We start from the raw sequence: 11,094 nt of genomic DNA on the forward strand, positions 1-11,094 counted from the left end.
ATTCTATCAACTACAAAAGTTAATAAGAACCAGGCAAACTCCCTTTTACATCGGACACTTAAGAGCACATACAGAACTACCAGGACCCCTTTCCCAGGGCAATGCCATCACTGACAAAAATACCCGACCTATATACCCCATCTTTACAGACCCCATTACCAAAGCCCAACAAACTCATGCTACTCACCATCTTAATGCTCACACCCTCCGACTCCTATTCAAAATTTCCAGAGAACAAGCTCGACAAATTGTCAAGTCCTGTCCCGGATGTGTAACCTCATTACCGGTTCCTCACTTAGGAGTCAATCCCAGGGGTATACTCCCCAATGAAATTTGGCAAATGGATGTTACCCATCTCCCTGAATTTGGCACCCTTAAGTATGTCCATGTCGCTATTGACACTTTCAGTGGATTCATCTTCGCCACTCTTCAAAGCGGTGAAGCCACAAAAAATGTCATAGCCCATATTCTCCAATGTCTTACTACCATGAATAAACCTCAAAAAATCAAAACTGACAACGGCCCTGGATACATTTCCAAAGCCTTTCAATCATTCTGCCATCAATTAAAAATCAAACACATTATGGGGATCCCTTATAACCCGCAAGGCCAAGGGATCATTGAAAGAGCACATCAAACCTTAAAAACCACAATTAACAAACTTAAAACTACCTCCTTTTATCCCACCAAAGGCTCCCCTCGTAACCTCCTTAACCATGCTCTATTTGTCCTAAACTTCTTACAATTAGATTACCATGGAAAGTCTGCAGCTGACAGACTCTGGCACCAAGAAACAAACACCCAATATGCTAAAGTCATGTGGAAAGATCCCTTTACTTTAAAATGGAATGGCCCCGATCCCGTTCTCATTTGGGGTCGAGGACATGCCTGTATATATGATACCAAAGAAGACGGACCTCGTTGGCTCCCAGAACGGTTAATCAAACCCATCAACCCCTCCGTAACACTATCAGTTCCAGGGAAAATCCCTGAGAAAACTTTATCTTCCCCTACAGATACGGCCCTGGAACACAACCTTCCTGAAGACACTACTTCTCAATAAACTCCTACCTGCTAGAACAAAATCAATCAAAACCATGGTTTTCTACCCTACCATAATATTCTTTACCTTATTAAACACTACCCTAGGTGGCATGGGGCCCCCAATTACCACAGAACAACTACTCCAAAAATTATATGGGGCACCTTGTGACTGCAAGGGAGGAACAACTACAATAATACCCACCTCACATACTAGCCAAGTTGATTGCAGCGGCAAAACCGCCTATTTAACTTTCACGTCACAGATAGGAGGAGGACATAAGCAAAACTGGCAATGTGTTAATGCACCCAAAATAATACTCCCAGTTCAAAACGAACCAGGACCTTGTCCCACGGAGTGTGAAATAACCAATCAAATGCACTCTATGTGCTACAATAGTGTCCAACAGTGCACCCACACAAACGGCAACACATATCTAACAGCCATTTTACAAAGAACTTATTCTGGCTCCTTTGGAGGTGAGCTTGATTCTACTCATAACCTGGGACACTCCAAATATGCCCAAGCCTCCTGCTTAGGCACTATTGGCAAAAATGTTTGCTGGCCACTAAAACCACCAATTCACACATCTGATGGCGGTGGGCCATCAGATAGGGTAAGAGAAGATGCGGTCCAAAAACAAATTGAAAAAATAATTAAAGAAAAATATACTCCCCTACAATACCACCCCTTAGCTTTACCTAAATCTCGAGACATAGATCTCGACGTCCAAACCTCTGATATTTTAGAAGCCACTTTCAAAGCTTTAAATAATTCCAACCCAACCCTCGCGGAAAACTGCTGGCTATGTCTAACTCTTGGCACACCTATGCCCCTAGCCCTACTAACAAACACCTCCACTTCACATCTAAACAATTCACATCTAAACTGTAGCGACAGTCTACCTTTTAGAGTCCAACCTATAGAATTTATACAAACCCCTTGTATATACAAACCTCCCCAGAACAATAATTATGATGTAGACTTAGGAAGCATCACCTTCACAAACTGCTCCTCCATTTCTAACATCACCTCACACCGGTGCCCCCCTCCTGGACATGTTTTTGTATGCGGAGGAAATTTGGCCTACACGGCCCTACCAGGTAACTGGACAGGCTATTGCGTAACCACCCAACTACTCCCTGATATCTCTATTATACTAGGAGATCAACCTGTTCCTCTCCCCAGTCTTGATTATATAGCTGGACATCCACGCTCTAAAAGAGCTATTCAACTTATCCCACTAATAGCAGGACTAGGCATCACTACAGCAGTAGCCACGGGAGTTACCGGAACAGGAATATCTATACATTCCTACCACAAACTGTCTCATCAACTAATAGAGGATGTCTCAGCTCTTTCTGAAACAATTCACGATCTTCAAGATCAAATAGACTCCCTAGCAGAAGTAGTCCTACAAAACCGTAGAGGCTTAGATCTCCTCACGGCAGAGCAGGGAGGTATCTGTTTGGCTTTACAGGAAAAATGCTGCTTCTACGCCAACAAGTCAGGCATTGTTCGAGACAAGATAAAAAACCTGCAAGACCAGCTCGAAGAAAGAAGAAAGGAACTTCGTGATAACCCCCTTTGGTCAGGACTCAATGGACTTCTTCCTTATCTCCTCCCACTCCTAGGCCCCCTATTAGGTTTTCTATTAGTCCTTTCCTTTGGCCCCTGGCTATTCAAAAAGGTCACCACTTTCATTAAACAACAAATAGACTCTGCCCTAGCAAAACCAATTCAAATTCACTACCATCGCCTGGCTCTGTCTGACCAAGAAACCGACTCTTATGGCTTCCCCTCATAATGAGGGCAGTGTATAGATCAGAGGTACACTTACCCATTCCTAATAAAAGGAAAAAAGGGTATGGGCACCGAGTTGAGTGCACAGCAAGGCATTGCAAGAGAAGGTCCCACAATCCTTCGACCTCCCGATCCCAAGGAGAAGTCAAATGAAGGATCAGACCCCCTCTGATTTTTCTCTGAGAGCAAACCTGGCTTGCATAGAGGTTGGTATCAAAAATTTCGCTTACCTCTCCTCTCCAAAAGATACCGCAAATAACAAATGTGGATCTGGGAAATCCACGAGAGGAGCCAGGTCACTACTCCCTCTCTCAGTTAATGCCCACCTCCTTAAAACAAAAAGGGAGGAGATGTCGGAAGCCATATAAGGTACAGCTTGGCCTTACTTCCTTTTTAAGTAAAAAACAGTTTTACCTTTTCCCGGTAACTTTACCTGACAACTAGCCAACCAATCACCTTATGCCCCATCTTACTTACTCTAGCCAATCCCCAGTTAACAACTCCTCTGAACCTCCCAACAAGACCCACCCACCTTCCCCGTAATGCTTATAAGGCACAAGTTTTTTCAATAAAGTTCGAGACTTGATCAGAAAACTGTCTTGTCTCCCTTTCTCGCACCCCTTGTTTGTTTTTCTCCTTTAGGTGGTTCCTGCGGCCCCCCGTTGCTGTCCCGCGGGTCGGGACAGATTTTTCTGTGGTGTTTTGTGTACTTTTTTGGTAGGTTTGTAGTTGTTTCCCTAGGTGTCACATTATATATTCTATTAGCCAATGTTATCCAATGAAACAGAACCATTATGACACATATACACACACAAACATATGTATGTGTGTGTGTGTGTGTGTATGAAGAGATTTATTATGGGCATTGATTCACACAATTATAGAGTCAGAGAAGTCTCAAAGTATTTTTCTGAAAGCTAAAGAACCAGGAAAGCTGGTGGTATAATTCAGGCCAAATTCAAATGTCTTAGAACTAGAGGAGCTGTTGGTTTAACTCCTACTCAGAAGCCAAAGGCCTAAGAATGGAAATCTGCTGGTGTAAGTCCCAGAGTCCAAAGGCCTGAGAACCAGGGGTTCCAATGTCCAGGGGCAGAAAAAGGTAGATGTCTTCGTTCAGGAAGAGAGAGAAAGAATTTGCTCTTCATATGTATTTTTGTTCTCTTTAGGCCCTCTACACTTTGAATGATGCCTCCTGACTTTGGTGAGCATAGACTTTCTTTACTCAGTCTAATGATTCAAATGCTTATTTGAATTTCTCAGCTATTTCATCCCAGTCAAGCTGACACATAAAATGAACCATCACATATATACACACTTTATTATAATCTACTGGTATTCACCCTTTACCAGCTCAATTATAGAAACCACATCTTCCATTATTTAAATTGTTTTACTTTCCTTCATGTATAAAATACTTAAATATTTCCATTATGTACTTTGAGAACTAGGTCTGACAATATTATGTATTTTTTTCAAACTCCTAAGAAGACTATTTAACAATTTTTTCTTTTCATTGTTCTTTTTTTCTCTTAAATGTTTATTTATTCTTTTTTGAGACAGAATTTCACTTAGTTGCCCATAGCGTCATAGCTCTCAGCAACCTCAAACTCTTGGAATCAAACCATTATATTGCCTCAGTCTTTTCATTTTTAGTGGATACTGGGGTCTCACTTTTGCTCAGGTTAGTCTCAAACTTCTGAGCTCAAGTGATTCAACCCACCTCAGCCTCCCAGAGTGCTAGGATGACAGGCATGAGCCTCAGCACTGGACCTTTCTGATGTTTCAAAATTTCCTTTTTCTTTTACCATTTCCTTTTGGTTATTGTTTGTTTTTGAAAGAAGCCAGCATAAAGCACTTTTATTTCAAAAGTAAAACTTGAAATTCATATGTGTGGTGGGGTGGGCTGGAGGTCAGACAGCAACCATTTATCTTACCACATCCCTACACAGGATGGCAGAGGGGAGAGAAGGAGATGTGGAAGGAAAAGTTGGGAAACTTTGAGATCAGCAGAGGGTGCCGAGCATTAAAAAACAGAAGATATTGAAGTCACAATGACGAGCATAATTTCCTTAAGGGAGCATTCCAGGATTTATCATGATGGCTGGGCTTTCATTGGGTATTAAGTCTACAAAGAGCACCTTTAACTTAAACTTTCAATGACAGTTCTTAAAATTTAGGAAGCAGTGGGGCTTATGAGATTACAAATTTCTGAATGTTCATTATAAAAACAACAGGATGGGGAAAAAATAATAAACCAGTCCACAGAGAAGGCTTCAGTGGTCTCTGCTGGCCCTGGACAGATAACTATAGTGTCCACCATCACGGTGAAAATTATCTGCTTTCAAAAGGCAGAGGGGCTTAAGGGGAGAGTGAAGTGGTGCTGGGAGAAGCAAATTCTCTTCTAGTAGGGCTTTTAATTAATCCAAGATCATCTTTCAACTTGGAGAATAATTCAGCTCTCACCAGCACCTTAAATTTGCTATGGCTTTGCAGTGCAGCAGAAAGAATATTTAATATATAATAGACAAAATTTTCATCCAAAAAATAAAATAAAGATTCTTGCATTCACCCTTAAAAAAATACTGATTCCTATTCAAAAGTTAACCTATAACTTGTGCTGTTAATATGTAACCATACATTTATTTGGAACCCTAGGTCCAAATAACTGAAACTGAATCTTCACCCCAAAAAGGAATCCAAATAAAATGAGTAAATTAGTAACTTGAGGTTATCAGCATGTAGTTTTGGCAAATACACATACCAGGAGAAAGCTGAAGGGGAATTGAAGGTGTCAGAAGCAAGGCTGAGTGATAGAAGACATTCAGTCAGGGTAGATGTTTATTTAGTGTAGCAGAACACCAGGAAAAGCTCTATATGGGTTTGTGTGCACATGTGTGGAGGTACCATGGCAGCTCCAAGAACAGGACTAAGGGAGGAGACGATTCCTGTTATTATGCCCAGGAGTCCCACCAAAGGTCACACCACCAGACAAGTTGAATTAAAGTAGAGTTCTTTTATTGAAGAGCCGGCTCTTGACTGCTCCAGTGTCTCAACATGGGATTTCTGAGTGCAGCCCCAAGTTGACTGAGGCTCTGACTTTTATAAGGCAAAACTTTTCCAGGGGGAAAATATGCATAATTACAGAAGCAAAAAGCAGCAGGTAGGGGAAATCATGAGAATGAGGCGGCTTAGTCAGTTTATAATGCTATGATCATGAGAGCACTTAGTAATTCTCTTTACAAAACAAATACAATCTATAATGTCCTAACGTAGTGTAGGGAGAGGGACTCACATGTGGGGATGTAAACTGCATGTTCACAAAAAAGTGATAATCACCAAGGATATAATCAGGAGTCCAGTCAATAACTTACATCACTAACAATTTTAGATAAATGCATTCACAGTTATACAATGGGAGGACAAATAAGAAGAACCAATTTCGAAGGTAATGAATATAACAGAAAAGGAATAAATAGTAAAGTGGATTCAAACTTGCTGTTATAGCATTTCCATATCACATACACATGGCATGAAAACTACCTTAATATAATCACGAGAGTTGTTGTCACAACAATAGTTAGTGACTTTCTACACAATACTAATAATTCTAACAATTCTAACCAGGTACACTTAAAATTCCATGCAAGGGTGGGGAGGTAAGCAGAACTGGTTTTTTTGTGTTTTTTTTTTTTTTTAATACAATAAAATGTAGCAAAACAATAGAATGGAATCAACCTGCTTTGCCTTCCCACTGATTCTCTGGAAAAATGGAGTTAGGCTTGCTTCTCTTTCACCTTAACACTGTCATTCCAGTTTGAGAAGCTCCAAATGGAAGACAAGATGAGAATAGCATATGGTGGGATGATGCCTGGTGTCCTGTGGCATCATGCTCATAGTCTAGAGATGCAATCAGTTTGGCTCTCTGGCCCACATTTATCTGGGCAAGTCCTCTTTTCCAGCCTCAGATCACCTCCTGCTTGCCTAGTACAAACATAAAGGGCTTGTTTCTATCCTGGAAGGAATCAAATTTCTTTCCATCTTCAAGCATCATAGTGTAGTGCACCACACAGGTCTGGCCACTTCTAGAAGATGTATGGGTTCCTGGGGAGATGGTCTCCACCTGCACTTCCAGGGTGACCATGGGAGCAGGGCAGGCAGAGCAACAGGCAACGTGGACTGACAGGCACCTGGTGGTGGTTCCTGGACTCTACCCCCTCCCTCCCAGTATGGCACCTGTGTATGCCAGCCATTCTTAGAGGTTACAAATTCTCTTAGGCTTTCTTTAACCAAGAATATCTTTCTCTTTCATTCCTCAAGATAATTTTTGCCAGATTAGAACTGGTGGTTGATAGTTCTTTTAGCACTTGGAAAATGTGCCAATTCTTTCTGGCCTCGGTTGTTAATGATTGAATCCATTGTCTTTTGAATTGTTTTACCCTCTAGGAATGCTATTGTTTTTTTTTGTTCTCTTCATTTTCAAGAGTTTCTCTGTCTTTAGTTTTCAGAAGTTTGATTATGCCCTATCTTGGAATGCATTTCTTTGGGTTCATCATGTATGGAGTTCTCTTACCTTTGTAAATCAGTAGGCTTATGTCTTTTAACACATTTGAAATATTTTCAGGCATTATTTTTAAAAATAATTTTTCAGTCATACATTCTCTCTTCCCTTTTTATGTGACTGTAATGACAAAATTGGTAGATCTTTTATAGTCCCACAGGCCCCTGAGATTCTGCTCAATATTTTACATCTATTTTCTTTTTGAGAGTCCCATTGGTTAATCTCTCTTGTTCTATTTCAAATCCAATGATTCTTTCTTTTGTGCTCTCCATTCTACTATTGGTCCCATCCCTGAGTTTTTTGTTACAGTTATTGTCTTCTTTAATTCTAAAATCTCCCTTTGGTTTTCTTTATATTTTCAATTTCTTTACTAAAGCATTCTGTTTTCTAATTTATTTCAAGCATACTTGCTTGCTTATTTAATAGTTTTACGATGAGACTTTCTAGACAATTTCAACATTAGTGTCATGTTAGTATTGACATTTGTTAATTATATTTTCTTGATCAAGTTGAAATTTTCTTGGTATGATGAATAAAGTTTGAAATCCTGGACTGTTTTATTATTATGTTATGATTCTGTATATGTTACTTACATTTTCTGTTTTAGCAGCCTTAGACATGGAATCATTTTGCTTTTATTCATTTAATAATTGTTGTTTGTATAAATGTGCCTGTGTTTTTTGCTCTTGAAGTTTCATTCAAATGTGAATCAGAGATCTTTTTCACTATATATTAAGTCCTTTAAAAAATCTTGTGTATCAATATGTATTGTTGAAAAGCTAGCCGTTGAAATAAAAGTTATCAGCAAGAGTTTATTCCACATAATGTATTACATCGTAATGTAGCTAAATGTTCATTGTATATCATCCAGCAAATTCATTTGCCTTTCTAGAGCTCATCTCTCCTGGAGTTTTGTGAGAGCTCTTACATAGGTATGGGGAGATATATTTATTTTGAGCATAATTCTTATGCATTTATTCATAACGTGGTCTTCTTTCCCATGTTCTTGTTCTTTCTCCTTATAATCATATTATTATTTTTAATTCCTATTATATGGTCTTAAAATGTTCTTTTTAATATTGGGGGAGATAAGTCACACCCCATTTCAGTGAATCATTACTCTTGATACTTGACATTTATGTTTTTAAGTCAACAGTTTTCTGATTGTGAATTAGACAGTTTCTCATTCTAATTAGCAGTTGTGCTCTGCCAGCATTGATTTGGCATTGGAAAGTCATGAACAACCAATTCATCAGACACTAATCTACAAGGAACATGCATGTCAGGTTATTATTTTAATTAGTTCTCATAAGCTAAGCTTCCTCCTTCTTTTCTCCTTCTCAGCTGTAATTTTATACAGGCAGGTGATTGCTATACCAGACTTGATGGAGCAGAAGCAACATTTTAAAAATATTTTCAAAGTGCAATTTGTCAAAACATTGGACAAAGGTTAACCTGCACCCAAATAAAATATTTGGAGTTAGTATAAAATATCTATGAACATTCACAGGAGATAAAGACATATACACACATATATATGGTCACATAAACATGTAGTCATCAAAATAAGAAAAATTGGACCAAGTATCTAATTATGGAAAGAGTAGTCTAAAAGAAACACAATTTTATGCAGTAGAACAAGCATAAATTTCTCTAGGTTATCTAAAGAATTCAAACTAAGTAAAATAGGAAAATGGAATTTTAATGCATTAGGAAAATTATGTAAATTGGAGGTAGTTAATCTGTACATATTATCATTATCTTAGAGGATTTTATAATAAAGCAAGAAGATGAATGATAAATATGCTAATTTTTTCATAATATGAATATTAATTGTATGCCAAGTGCAGTTGATATTTTAGCACTAGCTTTCTTCATCCACAGGTTTAGACTTAACTTCAGAGAGAATTCTCCTAATTAGTTGTTTGCTTGTGACTAAATGAGATCTTCCATACTAACCTCAGGGGTACAGAAATTTAAGCACTTTTACCACTTCATTTTCTCACACATTACTGGTCTTTCCAAAGTAATAACTTTTGGAAGACTTTAACTATTAACTTTTTCTACTAACTCCAAATATTTTAACCAAATATTTTAACTTTTCTCACCATTATTTTCCATTTTTTACAGCTCTGTTATCCAAAAAGCAATATGCATTATAGTGGATGTTTAAAAAGAAGGTAAACAAATATAATTGAATATGGTTTCCTCACTACAAAGTTTAAGAATATGCCATGACATATAAATACCACACCCCCTCAATATAGTTATCCTTATGGTGTGTTGATGTGAAACCATACAAATACATACACAAAACTATACAAATACATACCCACAACCATACAAATACATACACACAACCATACTAATAGATACATAACCATACTAATACATACACACAACCCACAAATACATATAGACAATCATACAAATACATTCACACAACCATACAAATACATATACATGACTATATGTACATGCACGTATAGGTGTGGGTATGTATGTACATATCAATATATACACATGGAAGGCACTCAACTACAGAAACTGCAGGAGTTAGGTGGCAGTAGTATGCACTGATTTACTAGCACATTTATTTATTAAACTTGATTTCTTTAAAATGACTCTCAAAAAATTCCCAAAGAAATTTTATATTCCTGTTATATAAAAGGAAAAAAAGTTTGTTTGTTTTTTTCTCAAATTTTTGGTGGTGATGATGGTATATAAATGTCTGGCAGGGAGCCCTGGCATTGGGCATGTGTTCAGTAGTCAAATTGAGAGAACATTATCAGGAAAGTACAGGTTATACATCGGAGTCTTCATGACTGTAAACACAGAGAACAAAGGAAACTTGGTATCTTAATCTCAGAGACCATTACAGTTGTGTGTAGCCCTCAGGAGTGTCAAACACAGAGTTCTCTGAACTAAGTTGCCTTCTGTTCCTTAGTCATCTGTCTTGGCCTTGATGGCTTTCTTTAAGTATTATTATTATTTTTTTTAGAAGTAGTACAAATAAGAATAAAAGATGGAAGAAAGGAAAGGGGAGGAGAGGATCCTACTAACATCAAATTCACATTTACAATACAATCTGCCCTCCAGACCATCTGAGCAGAAGCATATCCTGAAGAAATGTAATAATATTCACCTATTAAACTTTATAAAACCTGTTCCACAAACTGGAGCGCTGCAAAGGAGAACTGATGACCTGAAGCTGCAATTAGCCAAGCAGCATTGGTGGCATACAGAATCCAGGTATTTTAAATATATAAAAACTTTACACAATCTGGAGACTTTTTAGAGTGGAAGGTCATTCTCATTGTCATTTCAGCTGCGTCTTCTTAAGTGTGCTCACTGAGCACTGACCATGCGGTAACTGTGACCTCAGACACTATGTGTTCTAAATACGTGAGTCAGTGATCTTGTAATCAGAAACTATCTCTCTGCATCTCTTTGCCCAAAACATATGGTGTGGCTCAGAATTCATTCTAAAAAACTGTTTGTTACATTCATTTAAAATTTAAAATAGAATTTTAAATTTGAACAAACAGAAGTAGATGTAAGAACTAGCAAGTAAGGTAAGTGCTTACAAAAAGTAGAGGTGGTAAATGCCAAAGCTGGGCATTATAATCTGGAGATGAAGGTGAGGGAAGAAGGTAACTCAGAAGATGGGTTCTGCAAAACAAATGATAAG

General features: G+C 38.1%; 1 pseudogene; it reads right to left on the reverse strand.

The window, feature by feature from the left end:
- Positions 1-295: 295 nt before the first annotated feature.
- LOC128589690 (peptidyl-prolyl cis-trans isomerase FKBP1A-like) lies at positions 296-6,986 on the reverse strand (annotated as a pseudogene).
- Positions 6,987-11,094: the final 4,108 nt, after the last annotated feature.

The sequence above is a fragment of the Nycticebus coucang genome, chromosome 7, assembly GCF_027406575.1.
Source record: "Nycticebus coucang isolate mNycCou1 chromosome 7, mNycCou1.pri, whole genome shotgun sequence".
Lineage (NCBI taxonomy): Eukaryota > Metazoa > Chordata > Mammalia > Primates > Lorisidae > Nycticebus > Nycticebus coucang.